Genomic DNA, 15,559 nt, shown 5'->3' with positions numbered 1-15,559 from the left:
TATAAACTAAAATATCTATCAGTATGTTATGGCTCTTGTATGCAAAAATTAACATCTGCTTGGACACCATCCTTAGCAAGTGATTTGCAAAAGGTTATTCCAAGTGTTAATCAGTTGACAAATGTTTATTACATGAGAAAAAATTATAGAGTTGTCATTTCACAGTTGCATGTAATCACTGATAATTTCTATATGCAAACCTGTAAATTTTCTCCTATATATTTAGTAACCAGATCCTATTTTTGTTTTACAGCTGCTGCAGAGGGCAAAGGAAAAAGTGGGGAAGACTTTTTTCAGAAGGTAAGAAATGTATTTTAATTCTATAATATCAACTGAGAAGAGGAAAAATTATACCCGTTTTTCATTCATGACATACACTAAATAAACTTAATGTGCATTTTCCACTGTATTAATTAAATATTTAAAAAATGTTTTTATAATTGTGTAAACTAACTATCAACTGTGCATGGGGTGTATTGAGAAATGTTATTTGATGCATACCACTCTCATGCACATCAATTTAATTTTTCTTTGACTATCAGATATGTAGAAATATGCATTATAAAAGTTTATTTTGCTTAATAGCAAGGGGTTTATTTAAAAGGTAGTGTGAGTTTGTCCTAGTTTTTATATCTATGGATGAAGGCTACATACTGTTATTGAAAAACTAACATGAAACTTAGTGTGATATAGTGGAAAGCATAAATATTTGGTTGAGAAATGCGAAGACCTTTTAACAAAGAAATACACAATCCACAGAATGATTCAATAATGTTTGTGGTTAGACAGAGGCACGGAAGGACTGGAAAAAATAGTCCTGGAGCAACTAAACTAAGAGAAACATAGTCACGAGTAATGACTTTGAAATTACTTTTGCAAAGCCACATGGTTTGTTTGTTTTCAAGAATAGTGTGTAAAATAATAATTGAGTTATGTTAATAGAGATCTGCATATTGTATGCCAAGGAAAATGGTGAGCTCTTTGGTCTTTCTGTACTAAAGAGCAGACAGTAAACATTCATGCTGCATATTGAAATGTCTTGAAATTCCTTTTTGACTGGTTGTCCATTAAACAAATAGCTTGTTGTATATTCCTGATTTTCTTCATATTTATGAAGAAAAGGTCTTCACTTCAAAAAAGGTCTTTGTGTAGATATGAAAGAATACTTCATCCTGCACGTGGCTGTAGGATGCTCTGATGAAGTCTGGTGAGAAGGAGGAGTGTGTATACTGCCCAAGTGTTTGTTTTAGAAAGTATTTTATTGGAGTCTTTAGATTATGTTGCTCTTGACTGAGTTACTTTTCTGCACTTGGTTGTTGTGCTTGGTTGTCTAGTATTAGAGTGCACAGAGGAGAATGTGTTAATAATTCTTTCTTAGCATGTAATCAAAACATGTGGTTTTTTTTCTTGCTGCACCAAAGCTAATGTATAGTACCATATACTTTATTCTACGTATCATTCATGTTACAAAACCATTACAAATTTTCTCATAATTCTTGAAGCTGCCGACAAAATATTTCCTCTGTGAAGGATTGAATGGTTTATTGTTTCATATGTATATTTGGATACTTGATTATTTACTGTAGATATGAGGAACCTTATAATTATGTAGTTACTAGTAAAAGAGCAAAAAACACTGTTGAATTTAATAGGAAAGTGAAGTTTCCTAGAACTGCAAGTATGTGAATAAGACTACACTACTATCCATATTGCTAATAGATGTAGTGGCTACTTTGGGCATTAATTTGTAATGTGTGTGCCAATTATGTAGGCATAGCATGGATGGTATTATAGGTGAAAGTTGCTTCATTGTAACTGACATTCTTACAGTCGCAAGAACTGTTTAGATTATTGTCTGAGTATGTACACGTGGTACTACAGCTAATAAAAACAGATGGAAGCTATCTTCTTTGGGAGGTTTCTTTTGTTAAAGAAAATCTTTGGAGAGTTGCTCATAGCTTACTCACTGTCTATGTCTGTGCAATTTCCTTTAATCAGAGTTAAGGTTTTTCCTTTCTCATGTTCACTGAATAAGGCAAAGATTCTGGAGGTAAAATGAAGACTCTTTTCATGTGCTTCAAGCTGTATAGTGAGGAAGCAAGTGATTTGTAGCATTAGAAACACATTGCAAACTAACATGGTGAGATACTTTTGGAAATGCAGTTTTAAAAATACTTATGAAAATGAATTTTTTTCTAAGGACATTATTGGTAGGCTTTTGGGTGGAACAGGGAGGGGAAGTGCATAATTTAAGAAGCATATCAAGAACTGCGGGTGTAATTTGTATAAATAATGCCATGTATAATATTTTCTGACAAGCCCTACCTTCGAAGTACTGAAGTTGTTGCTGGGTGGAAGGAGGGGTGTGTGAGGCAAAAGGCGTTTTCATATGAAAGACGAAATGGCAGAAGGATCAAGGCAAAGATTCAAGAAGGTGATTCAGTATGTCAAGGCATGCAGACCAAGAGGGAGGAGAGGGCACTGGTAGTGGAAAGTGTGAGACAATGCTGACTTCTTGCCAGTGGCTCTGTAAGTGGTTGCTGGGTCTTGCTTGGTTGTTGGTCAGTGGGGGACAGCACTCAGATCTTACCTAGCTTGCCCTCAGGAGGAACAGGAGTTGCTAATACTATCTGAGCTGGGCTCAAAGGCAGGGACTCAGTCTGGGTTGTTAAGCTACGTATAGTGTGCTCTAATGAGTCTGTCATGCTTTTAAACAAAGTTAATACAGGGTGTTGGTGCTAAGTGATCTTTAAGCATGGAAACAAGCAGTATTACTTGCTTAAATTTTCATAATCAAGAAGACACTCCATGGATGTGAACTGGTCCTATCATCTTTTAATTTAGGAAGTTTAATAATGCCAATTTAAATATCAAAATGCAGTATTTCACTGAGCATTTTAGTAGAAAAAAGTTCTGCAGTCACTGGTGGAGTTACAGAATAAGCCCCAGTTCTTGGCTGCAAGGGACAAAATAAGATCATATTTCTACCCTGTCATGGTGGGGGAGATCAAGTGAAGCACCCCTTCCTCTGCTTCTGAATTAAATACAAAAGTAGTTAAATGTTTTTTTAAAAAAAAAATCTGAAGACTTTAGCATACTTTCTTCCAATATTTCTAAGTTTTAGTACTGATTCAAAGCAAGGAAAACCCAACATAGTCTAATATGGAATTTTCAAAACCACTGTGAGATGCTAATAATTTAGCAAGAAATAAGTTAATGGTAGTTTTCTCTCTAGACCTCTATGATCTGCAGTTCAGTGACGAGTAATCTTAAATAAGCATAGATTGGTTTGCTATTGTGTTACATAGTGTTTATGTAAAAGATCCTTGTGGACCTTGCTCTAGATATTGTTGTCCTAGTTTATTCCATGAGAGTAATACATAATATGAAGTTATTACTTGTTCTTGATCCAAAGCTCACTTTCAGTTGATAGTGGAATTTTTCCATTCAATTCCATAACATCTGGTTCACGCCTCATTAGGCAGGCAAAGGACTTCCCAGACAAAGCCAGGACATGGTTCCAAGTAACATAATTTATGTAGCTCTATAGATATGCATGGCACTCTTACATAAAATCTAAGAAGGTGGTGGGTCTCTGCCCTGAAGAGTTCATAATCCAAAACAGATGAGGGTCAGCCATGTGGACAGAGGGGAATTTAATGCTTCATTTGTTTGCTTTTAGTTCTTGCCTCATCAAGGTGGTTTTTTTGTTTGGGTTTTTTGGTTTTGTTTTTTTGTTTGTTTTTTTTTCTTTCCCTTAAGCATTTACAAATCTTAGTGCTGACCAGCCTCATCAAGGGAACGCTAAATGTAATGGGTGATAGGCAAAGGTTTTGGGTTTAGTAGAAGTTGGATGGTGTTCTCAGACTAACATGGGACGGCATGTGCAGAAAGGTAGTGACTGGAAATGATGCACGTGTGGTGCTCTGCCCAAGTGCTTGACTCTAGGTTGGGTGTAAGTTGCCCATTTCTGCTTAATTCAGTGTGAGTGTGTGTTAGTCATGGGCTTTTGCAGCATTTCTGAAGGGACATCTCAGCTCCCCCTTTCCTGACATTTAAGAGCTGATTTGCAGAATTTGGTTTTGTGGAAAGCCACTATCTTGTCAGTTTAAATGTTTCTGAAGGTTTGAGATTATTTAGATTTTGTGAAAGTTGGTTTCTTCTTTTGTTTGTTTTTAAATCAAAGAGAAAAATTGTGTTTGTAGGAATGTATTAATTTGCACAGTTGCAGATACTGAGGCCTTTTTAAGATCTTTCTGGATTTAGGAAAAAATGTGTTTAAATGTTTGTACTTCTCTTGACTGCAGATTTATTCTCTGAAGTGGATGTAATCATACCCACGAATGTGGAGATGTGAGTGTGCAAATGTTTCTGTGTATCAAAATCTCTTTTGTCAATCATAGGAGTTTATGTTGTAAAGGATGGCCAGGGTTTTCCTTTTTCATTTTCCTTGCTCTCCTTACATCTAACATGTTTCATCTGTAACTTCTTAAGTGGAAGCCTGTTAAAAGATGCTGAGGCCATTTTGGAAGTAATACTTGTGAAACCATACTTTAAAATGTTTTGCTCTTCCAGTATAGATAGTAAAAATGGTAGCAGTAGAGACTAAGGAAAAAACAACAACAAAAAACCAAACAAACAAAACAACAACCAAAATACCCAAACCAAAGCCAACAACAAAAAAACCCCACCCCAAAACCAAAATAAATTCCAATTTATTTGAAGATGTGAACAACAGGTATATCTAACTACATCTTTAATCACCTTTCTGTTAAATGGCTCTCCTCTGTGCAGTAGTTATTACTTAACGTACATTACCTTTTATTTGTTTGGGAGGCTCTGGCAGCAATGGCAGTAAGGAAGCTGCCTCAAGCCCTCTTCTTTTATCTAAGACTGTGAAAGAGCTTGTTTTGCAACATTTTGTATTTTCTCGTGTATCTTTTAAAAATGTTCATTAGATTGATCTGGGGTAAACCTTGTAACTTTGGCAAAATTTCTGTTTGAGATTGTATTGATACTGTTTAGGTATACATTAATACTTTTGTAATACTGCTTATATTCTGTTACAACTAAAATTAAAAAAAATTGTATAGTTGTCTGCAGTAGGTCAGGCTGAAAGGTGGTCGGTCTTCTTTTTTAATCTGTAAACATGAAATATGTAGGTAGAGCTTCAAATGTCAATGGCTTAGGGCGTTTTCAGGCATTAAAAACATTAATCATTGACCTGAAACTAAGATGTCTCATGTTGATTATTAGCCATGTTCAGCAGTAACTTCTGCAGGGCTTTCTATGTGTCCTCATCCATGACTTCTCTTGAACTGCCTGTTTGTAATAATAGTTTTCCTAAGGCTATGCTCCCATTTCTGGTGGCCACGACTCAGTTTGTTCCAGTGCTATTTATCTTGCTAGTAAGACATTGTGTGTTCATGGTTATTTATATATTATCATGGGGTTTGTCTCTATTTCAACCACAGGAACAGTTTTGAACTGCAGAAATTGGTTCCACAACTTCCACTTTTGCTGGGTAGAAATGTGTATCTGCATTAGCTTTAAAAAAACTGTTGATACAGAGTTTGGTTGATATGTGACAAGGATATATTAAGGCCATACATTTCCAGAATGTGCCTAAAATGCTTAGGTATGCTATGCTGTGATGGGAGCACAGGCATGTGCTTCTAATTTGCATTGAGCTTCCTCTCATTTAGCTTCCTGGAAAGAGGGAAGTGACTGCTCAGAGAGGGTGGTATGGATTAGAGAGTTAAAAGAAAGTCAGTGGCAGTCAACATTTGCAGGAAATCTTGCGATTGAGAGGTGTGTCCCCCTTTTGGCCAAACCACACCCAGTGAAAAGAAGGAGAATGTTTAGATTGGATCAGTTTCTCTAAAACGGTAAATCAATAATGCTTACTTCTTGTTTAGTTCAGGCAGAGCTAAGTAGTGGGAAGGCTTCATTCTTGTGGAAAACTGCATTCATCATGTCTCTAGTACAGCAATCATTCTGTTGAGTGAATGGAGTAGTTACAAGGTAGTGGGATTTTTTTACTTCATCTTTAATTTCTTCTGTATTGTCTCTTATCTAACAGGGACAATCTTGAGAGTTCCCTGTAATATGAAAATGCTCTCTGATGGGTCTAATCCTTGAAGTACCCACTGCGGGCAGATGTCTTAAAACAGCAACTATCCTTACTGAGTTGAATGCAAATAATTCCCTTGACCAGAAAGAGTGGGGAGTTTGATCCCATAGTATTATCCTGACTGACTGGCTACATCACTGCTTGGAGCTCAGTTTGAGTTCCAAGTGAATCAGTTTTAGTTGATGATGGTTTTATGCCCCCTTATTGCTATGCTTAACATTTAATACAAGATCTCTTGCATTGTAAAGCAACAAAGGAGCAATTTGTCACCACAGTCTTGAGTTGTTTAATCCTTTTCACTCTGAAAGTTAAATCCTCTCAAGACAGAAAGGTTTTCATTCCTCAGAAGTGCTTGTAATATTTTATTTTCCACTGGAAAATAACGAAGAAAGGAGGTTAATATTGTAATTATACAAATTAATTGTATACACTGGGTTCTTGATTTGAAGCAGGAGATTTGCTACTTTTACTTCTGGGGAGAAGAGGTGGCTGCACATTGGTATTTCTAACCATGTGCTGTGAGGTCTTCATAGTTCAGTAATTTTTTTCTTAGATAGATTTCCCCTTTTCTGTTGTGTGCAGTTCATTAGTGATGGACACACAGATACATCTACAGCTTTTATTTTTGCATGCTTAGATAATCCTTATGTTTTTAGACGATACTTACAAGAATGTATTTAAAAGGAAAGTATTACCTGTGGGTTTTGGTTAATATTTCCATTGGGAATGAACAAAAGATTCAAGTGAAGTAAAGGAAGGACCTACATGCTTTTCCATAGGTAAGGACATTCGATAAATAATTTTCTTCTCACTTGACTATATTTGCTGTATTTGTGAACTAGAGAACAAAGTTCTGTAAATGTTGTTGCAGAACCTAGTACAGTTTTGGATGCAACACCAATACTGAAATACTTGCTTAAACAAGACCCTTGTTTTAAGAAAGATCTTTCCCAGTTCATTTCAGGACATGTGAAGGTTAAGAAAAGATGCAGTATAGTGTGTGCATGCATGCATATATTCTGTTCCCTTCTGAACCAGAGATGCCTTTATGGGGAGGTATTATCAACTGAAATCCGTTGAACAAAACTATGAATAAAGGAATACACCATGATATTAAACTTGTCCTTTAATTTTAGCTTCAGTACCTCATCATCCTGCACGTGCTTGCCTTAATTCTTGATACAGTAGTTAGGAATAGCTGTGAATACCTCATGAAGACTGAGTTTGTTTAGAGTTAATCTGGGCTAGTGTATAGTCCTTGACAACAAATAGCCTGCTTGCTTCTTTGGAATTCTCAAAGTCTGCACATGCAGACCACAAAATTATTGGTCATGAGAAGCTGGAGGAAAGCATCCTAGTATTTTGCTTAGCTTGTCAGGAAACTGTGTAGAAGTACAGGAATGGGAAACAGGCATGTTTTCCTTCTTCCTTTTTATACCTGAATCTAAATTAGCTGGAAAATTCAGAAACACTTTCATTTTTGTGAGACATTTACTTCAGCATTTAATAAAGTTAACTGAAAATAAAAATCAGTGTATCAAAGATGGTCCAATTAGTATGTGAAGACAGAATTACTGCACTATTGAAACAAATTACTTGCAATGGAAGCACAAAAAATCCATGTATGGCAGTATTGAACTTTGTCCATACAGGTTATCCTAGTCTTTAAAATAATTTAAATATTACCATTTTCAAAGTAAGGTGAAGTTAGGGGAGAAGCACCAGCCAAGTAGTCACATACAGATACTTTCCTAAAAATGTTTGTGGTTTCTGAGAGTTGGAATATAAATAAGGAAGTCAGGTAACCCTGTGCTACAAGAGACACTTGCACTCACATTGTTTCTCATGGGAAAACAGTTTTTTCATACTGCTCCTTCCTGTACAAAAACTTGCACAGCAGGAGCTTGATCCTTGTCCTCCCTATGCACCATTTTGTAGTGTATTATTAAGCAGCTTACACTTGTAAACTATTGGTATCAGCACTCTTACTTAACAACAGACTTATGAAAATGTTTTCTGTATGTTGTAGTTTTACTTCTTGCTGCCAGTCCACTTGGTATGGGTGATGTTTTTTCTGACAGGCAGAAGCACAAACTGCAAACTTGAAATGGTGTCCTAGTTTGGGACACATGGTGCCTCAGGGCAGCTGGTACTGCTTGGGCTCAGAAACAGCCCCATGCTTTTACCTGCAGAAAGGTGGCATTGATACTGTGGAGTGAGGTGCTCCATACTGCCTTCTCTTTGGAGTAGCAGTTTGTAATATAAACAGGGAATTCCAGCTTTGAATTTTGTGTGTAAACCACCTTAGGGGGAAAAAAACACAGCAGGGCATGAGATAGAAATCCATTGCTATACCCCAATGTAGGCTACACTTACAAAAGTGCTCTGTATTTGCTCTGAGCTTTGGCCTAAGTTTTGCCATCTCCTCTTTTCTAACTTCTTACGTGGCCTGTATTTCCTCACCAAACCCAGCAGTCCTTGATGATCAACCAGTGATGTGTTCTGGCTCTGGCATCACACTTAGTCTGGCCTCACCAGTTGTAGAGTCTGGATTCACACTTCATTCTTTGGTGACTTCACACCCATCCTTTTTGCGTCTTGTTCTACCCCTGCTCTCTCCTCCCCCAAGCCCCCAAAACAAACAAACGGTTATATGTAATACTCCTCCTGGTTCCAGCTACACCCTTGCTCTGTTCTTGTTGCCAAAACATGGTCAGGACTTAGTCTTTCTCAGTGATACTGCTGCTTCACTACTTCTACATCAGAAAAAGAAGAAATAAATATCAGCCCGTGTAGAATTTAATTGTCTACACTGACTCTTCAGCTCAGGTATTCTTCTGCTTACACAGCAATATATTTCTAATTTTTAAAATTGTCATACAAATTACCCCACGTCTTAAATAACCTCTGGGATTAGACTTGTTTATACAGCTCTGACTGCATCATGCTGGGTGAGCCACACTACTTAGTACAACTTCTCTGAAAGCAGAAGATGCAAAGTGAGCACTTAATGTATGTGAAACAAAATGTTCAGAGACTGGCAAGATTTGTGTGTTTGTCTTTGCTAGACATATTGAGTTCTGCATTTAAAATTGTCATATGCCACCATTTGTTTAATACTGAATTAGATGGTACATGTAATGGTTTCCTTTTCTAAAATTAAATGCTCATTTGATGTTTAAAAAATTCTCATGAGTGAAATCTGCAACACTTGCTTTGCTGAGAGTTAGTAAATTGGATAACTAATCCCTTCACTCTGGTACTCTTGCCTTGTTAATTACAAGCAGAATTTGCATGAAAACTGTGATTATGTTTAGGCTGAACTTGTTTTGTTTGCATTATCTTCTCAGAAAGAAAAATGGTTTTGTTGTGGAAATTAAAATTGTTGATCAACTGGAACTCCAAACTTCTAAATGTTATGTGCCCAGCCCCAGCCTTCATTATGGTTCTTAGAGCTGTGTTCAGAAATGCAGTCTTACAATTTTCATAATAGGTTTGATTTAGAAATACTTGTTGCCTGTTCACTTTTTGTAGATTTTCTGTTGAATTAAAGCAGTCTGAGCACTTGATTTATGCAAACTGGGCATTTTAGTAGGAAGTGTTGTATCAAACACAGTTTCTGTGTTCTTATAAAGGACACTGGGTAAGGATCTCTATCTGTCTTAAAGTAATTGTGTCTACTAACAAGCTATTTTATAGGTATTGCAGATACTGAAAATTACGTGTCAGTTTTATATTAATCAATTTCACTACTTATTTAAGATTGTTCTAGGTGTAAAGGAAAATTAACAGGCACAAAATGAGGCCAGCGTTTATTTTGTGCTAAGATACATGTGATCAGACCACTCTGTGTTTCAGTCTTTTCAGTTAGCTACTGCATTCATTTTGTATCTTGAAGAATATTGAGGTTAATATTTGGAAATACAAATGCTTAAAAATCTTTATCAGATTATGGATGACATATTGGTGAAGTTCCACTTTTGTTGTCTCCTTTTTGTAAGAAACTTGGCTTTGAAGCGGTTGTAATGCTTTAAGAAGAAAATCTGACTTGTTACAGCCTTTGTTTTTAAAGCTTCCTTTAATAATTCAAAACTATACTTAAAAAGTATAATTATTTAAAAAAGTATAATTATTTAATCTTAGAGTTGTTCAACCAGCATTGTCGTTTAACCTCACTACTTAAGTATTATTCATTTTATCTTTTGAAAAGTGGGCTCCCTGTGAATAACTAAGCAATTAAAATGCATTTGCAGGAAAACCAAGATTGGTGGTTGGTGCTGGGGCAAGTTGAGCTGGGTGTTGGTGGCAGGAAACTTTAACTGCAGTGCTTAGTAGAATATCAACATAATACTTTTCTTGCTTTCTGCATCCACAACAGCAACTGCTTTACTGCTTTGGGTCTGCAAAAAGAGTGCTAGTTTTTGTGACAGTAAACCATCTTCCATTAATATTTCGGGTTTATGGAAGAAAATATTTGTCAAGTTTTGAAAAGTCATGGCAATGATACTACTTTTTGCTTTTACTATTGCTGTTCCTGGATTTCTTTTTTTGTTTTCTCTACTATCTTGCACAGTTACTTTCATCTTTGTCTTCTGTAAAAATGATGGACCAAATCTTCTTCAGGTTTGTGGAAAAATGGTTCTCAGAAAGTAGTCCCATTAAAAAATGGGGATGGAGACAGTGATGTAAGAGAATGGAGACAGTCATGTAACAGAACAATCAGTCACCTTTCCTTCAGTAGCTATGTATGAAATATTTCTTGGTTAGGAGTTATCCTCCGTAAGTTTATCAATCTGTGGTAATTCATTAAGAATGACTGTGTTTTCTTAAACCTGATGGAGTTTCATCTTCAAAACAATTTTAGCAAACGTCTACTTGTAGAATTTCTGTTAACATGAATAATGCTTTTTATAATCCTTTCTGTCCTTCTCTGTCTTCATCGTACCCTCACACATGGGATTTTCTCCTCTGCAGCAATTTTTAGCAGTACATATTTACACTGGAAAGCACTTGTTTCTTAATAAAATGTGGTGGGTGTTGATTCTGGCTACAAGCACTTCATAGCTCTTATCTTGTCAGTGGAGAAAGAGATATTTATTGTTGCTTTGTTAAAATGGTGACTGAGCCATCTTGAACTTGCAGATGCAATTGGCTCAGAAGTTCCAGATGGTCATGTTGCAAATAATAATTCTTTAGTGCCCTTATACTTGCTGCGCTGAGTTGTGTTCACAGAATATAAGTGAACACTCTTTTCTGCATTTCCAGTCCCTCCCCAATATCTGCTTGATGAAGAACTCAATCCTTGCAATGTTTTTGTTTTCTTGAGGGGAGGGCTACAGGTGCGTGCTGCTCAGCCATCTATATTTTGTCCCATACCGGAGTGTGGTTTTGTTTTTGTAATTCAGTTTCCCCCTCCGTCCCAATTTGCTTTTCCCCTTGACTCGTTACATTACACTGTATCAGACTTTTTTCAATTTTAAACTTCATACTGCTTGGAAAAATCTCATCTTACTTGATCACACCTTTTTGTCTTGCTGGAAGATGATTTTATATGAAGAAATGCTCTTTCTGTGAGATGTGTACGTGCAGGGTTGAGAATGACATGAGTGATTCTAAAGATAATTCAGAATATAATATGGACCCTATCTTGATTGTATGCTTTGTGGTAACTTTTTTTGGTCTGCACTCAGAGGCAGTTTCTGAGTGAAAACCAAGAAGTTTTTCCCTCAGGTGTCCTTTTTTGCTGTGTCACTTAACCTGCTGGAGGAGAAAAACCTGCCCCCAATACCCCAATGGGAACTTGGATCACTGTTAGAAGGATGAATTAATTTAGAATCATTGCTTGATTCCCTTCCCTGCTTTTCATCTGCTTCTGCTGCTTTATTCTGTATTTTATTCTTCCTCAGAGACAATGATTTTTAACTTCATGGATATGATTACCTGTAGTTGTTCAGCTAAATTTTCTTGTTAATTACCAAATTACCAAACTGGTGTGCTCCACCTATTTTTTACAGTCAACTCTTGTGAGAAGTAGCTTTGTCTCTGATGTTATGAATGCTAAAGGTAGTTACCCTTGTTTGGGAGAGGATTTGGGGAACTTATTTCCTGGTGCCAAATTAAAATGGAAGTTAGTTGCTTGGTTTAGCTTCACTTACTGAAATTTTAGGGGCCTGCTTACAAGGCATGCTGGATTTTATTGGACTGTTGTGGGTCTTTTTAAGCTAAAAAACTGTGGGATGTTCAGCTTTGACTGTTTGCAACCAGGTGTTCTGGCCGAATTTGCAGTTTGCTTACCAGAAATTGAGGCTAGTCCCTGAAGTATTCTGAGTAGCAAAGAATTTAAGTACTTTCTGAGGATTTGCATTGTTTGATAACTGATAATAAGGTATCACTGCAGTACCTCATATGTTGGACCATCTAAATGCCACTGATGATGTTGATCTTCATTGCTTTCAAGAGTTTTAACAGCCTGAAAAATTCAGGGTACGATACAAAACCTGGTATTATGTATGTTGAAAAAAGATATAGATAAACAAGCATCTTTTTAAAAAATAAAACTTAAATGTGTTTATAAGGTTTTTAACATCTATGCTTATTCATGTAATCTGCATGTTAAAATGGTGTGTATCTTCTGCTGCGTTAAGCAAGGTTACACCCAGGAATCTTAGTCCTCACACTGAAAGAAAGCTGGGTTTTTTTCCATTGATGAAATAACAAATTGGCTTCTTCTGGCAGTTACGCTTGCAGTTTTAAGAGTGACTTTTGTTATTTCAGTTGGAATGAGCTCATTGAGCTAAAGTTGAGAAAACCATTTTCAGAAATCCACTGGCAGGTGCAAGTTCTTCTCTTACTCTTTTCCTTTCACTGTGAATAAGAGCTGAGGCAGAAATGGCCAAGATGCACATCCCACCCAAGGGTGGGAAGATCAGAAATAGATAAGTTTATAACAACACTGACTGTCAAGAATACTGCTGTAATTTGATGTGTTTGTTTTAAATGAAGAAAGGTTTGTTTGATAGGCTGTTCTGTTTCATCTCCTGCATGTAAAATGTTTTCTTTGAATTCTGAAATGCTCAGGGGGCTTTTGAGGAGTTTTGGCTAGTTGGATTTTTTTAATATATTCAGGACATTCCAGTTTCCATCCAAAAACAGCTAAACAAAAATTACAATGTAAGGGCAAATAACTTGTTACTGTCTTAATGTAAAAACTCCCCAAAGTGCTTTATGCTATATTTTTTTCAAGCTGAAATACAAGGAAACCAAACACTTTTCCTCCAGCTGCCTTACAGCTGGAGGCCCAATGACTTGCAACTAGAGACAGTTTTTTCAGGGTCAGGGCACAGTCTTTTTTATTCTGTTGGTATCTTGTGTCATCTTCTGTATATTCCTTCCTGAGAATTACTTACATATTTTGGCTACGTAAACAGGACAGTTTCTCTTGGGGACAGTAGAAGAGAAGATGTAGATAAATTATTTTCTGGGGTTTCCCACATTTTGTGAACTGCAGCATGAGATTATTTACTGTGTGATTAAATCTTGCTGCCAGACGTGCCTGCTCCTTCTTTCAGTCCATTGATCCTTCAAGGTGAGGAGCGTACTAATTAGTATAAACCTTTTGTGGCATTTCTGCTGTTACAACAAATACAATACAGAGATAATGAAATAAGTAGTTTACAAAGCAGGCAATATAGTTTAAACTCTTCTTAAGGGTTCCTGTGAAAGCCTTAATACCCCCAAAATAGCATCAGAAGTTACTTTACTTTGCAGACCCTTTTTTTGGCAGTTAAAATTCTCACGTTGTTTTATAGGCAAGATAAATTATTTTCACTGGGGAATAAATAAGTGCTGCAGCAAAACTTATTACTTTTCCTATATAAGCTATGGTTTTTGAAATTGTGAAGAAGTTTTATTATTGCTATCAGCTTGGAATTTATGACAAAGTTTACTGCTTGGAGTTCAAAGCAAACACATACTCTGAGTATTTTTATGTTTCAATAAATACACTTAATTTAAATGCATCTAGACTTTTTTTTTTTTTTTTTTTTTTTTTTTTTTTTTTTTTTTTTTTTCCTGAACTGCTTTAGACAAGAGAAAAACTTTGCCTTTGTAATGACCAAACTGAGTCTTCTTTTTGGTCTAATATAGTAACTTAGCATTGTCTTCTCCTAACATCTTCAAGATTAGGTAGTGGCTGGCAGTGAGACAAATTCTCCTTTGAAGATTTCATATGCATCCTTTTCTATGTCTCCAAAATGTGTGCATCTCTGAAGTTGTGCATTTTCATTTTGTTTTGGTTTAGAATGAGAAATAGGGAGGATTTAATTTCTTTATGAGAAAACTCTCCAAACTTTGAGAGGGTAAAGGACTAATGGATGTAGCACTTGTCTTGAATGACATTCACTCCTCTGTCTCTTGTGGTTCCTTTTATGTTGGATCTTTTTTAACTCAGTCCTGCACCCTTCTTTGTTGTATGATCTCCTTCTCCTTTTAGGGAATGCCTTCCTGTTTTCTGTGGATTTCATTGCCTGTTGTACAATTAAGATAATCCTGGCCTAAAGCCCGCTATCAGACACAAGTGAATTCATTGGAATAGGCTTTTTCACATCTGGATTGGAAAAAAGTTAAAAGTATGTGTATGTTGCTGATAGAATTTCACCCTCCTGGAAATGTCTTATTTCAGCTGTAACTTATTATATGAAACCAAGTTATTATGCTGAAACTAGAAATGCAGTATAGTGAAGCCTGGCTGGCACTTGGTTTTTCCACATGGAGTACTAATTTGTAAGTTGTTGTGCTGTCCTAGGGATTTGCATGTAGAAGATAAGAATGAAGAACTGTTAGAGAAGACTGCCTTTGTTCTGAATTATACTATTATGCAAAACTTATTGGTATTCTAGCTGTTTTCTTAATGTACTCATTCTCTTCTTGGAAGTTATTTGGTTACTTATTTTGGAAAATTAATTTTTTACACCTGCTATAGATGACTTAAAGTACTAAAATTTACTACTTTGCTGTAGTTTCAGTAGACAGGCCCAGCATTTCTTAGAAGTGAGTTTCATGTCTTTGGTGTCATTCATTTCCTTCTCCTGTATTACTAATTAATGTGTTAGTGATGCTCTGTAACTGTGTACCATTATTAAATTTCAGTCTGATATGCCTATGGCTAGTGAATGTAGTCACTGAAATGAAGGTGGCAACAGAGTGAGAGACTACATGGAGCCAAATGACTACATGGATTTCTAAGTGTGAGTGTGCGTGTGTTTCAAAGTCAGTGACGTCAACCGATGCTCACAGTGAAAAGTTGCTTCCAGGTAAAGGTGAGACAAAGGAACCTGAGACCTGTGAAGGCAAACCAATGCTTCTTGACTTCTGAAGGCTCAAAAGGACTTGATTTAAATTTGCTAAGCTTTACTTAGAAGCACTTTT

At 36.3% G+C, this 15,559-nt stretch overlaps 1 protein-coding gene across 1 annotated transcript in view; it reads left to right on the top strand.

Annotated features, from left to right (window-relative positions):
* The first annotated feature begins 259 nt into the window (after nucleotides 1–259).
* BICC1 (BicC family RNA binding protein 1) overlaps nucleotides 260–15,559 on the top strand; it is a 64,500-nt gene continuing 49,200 nt past the window's right edge. The window contains exon 1 of the mRNA XM_010001113.1: nucleotides 260–300. The gene's annotated coding sequence lies outside the window, so the exon portion shown is untranslated. The remainder of the gene's footprint in view (nucleotides 301–15,559) is intronic.

The sequence above is a fragment of the Chaetura pelagica genome, unplaced genomic scaffold (assembly GCF_000747805.2).
Source record: "Chaetura pelagica isolate M959 unplaced genomic scaffold, ChaPel_1.0 scaffold346, whole genome shotgun sequence".
Taxonomy (NCBI): Eukaryota; Metazoa; Chordata; class Aves; order Apodiformes; family Apodidae; genus Chaetura; species Chaetura pelagica.
The sequence above is the reverse complement of the archived record's forward strand: the minus strand, read 5'-3'. Positions and strand labels throughout refer to the sequence as shown.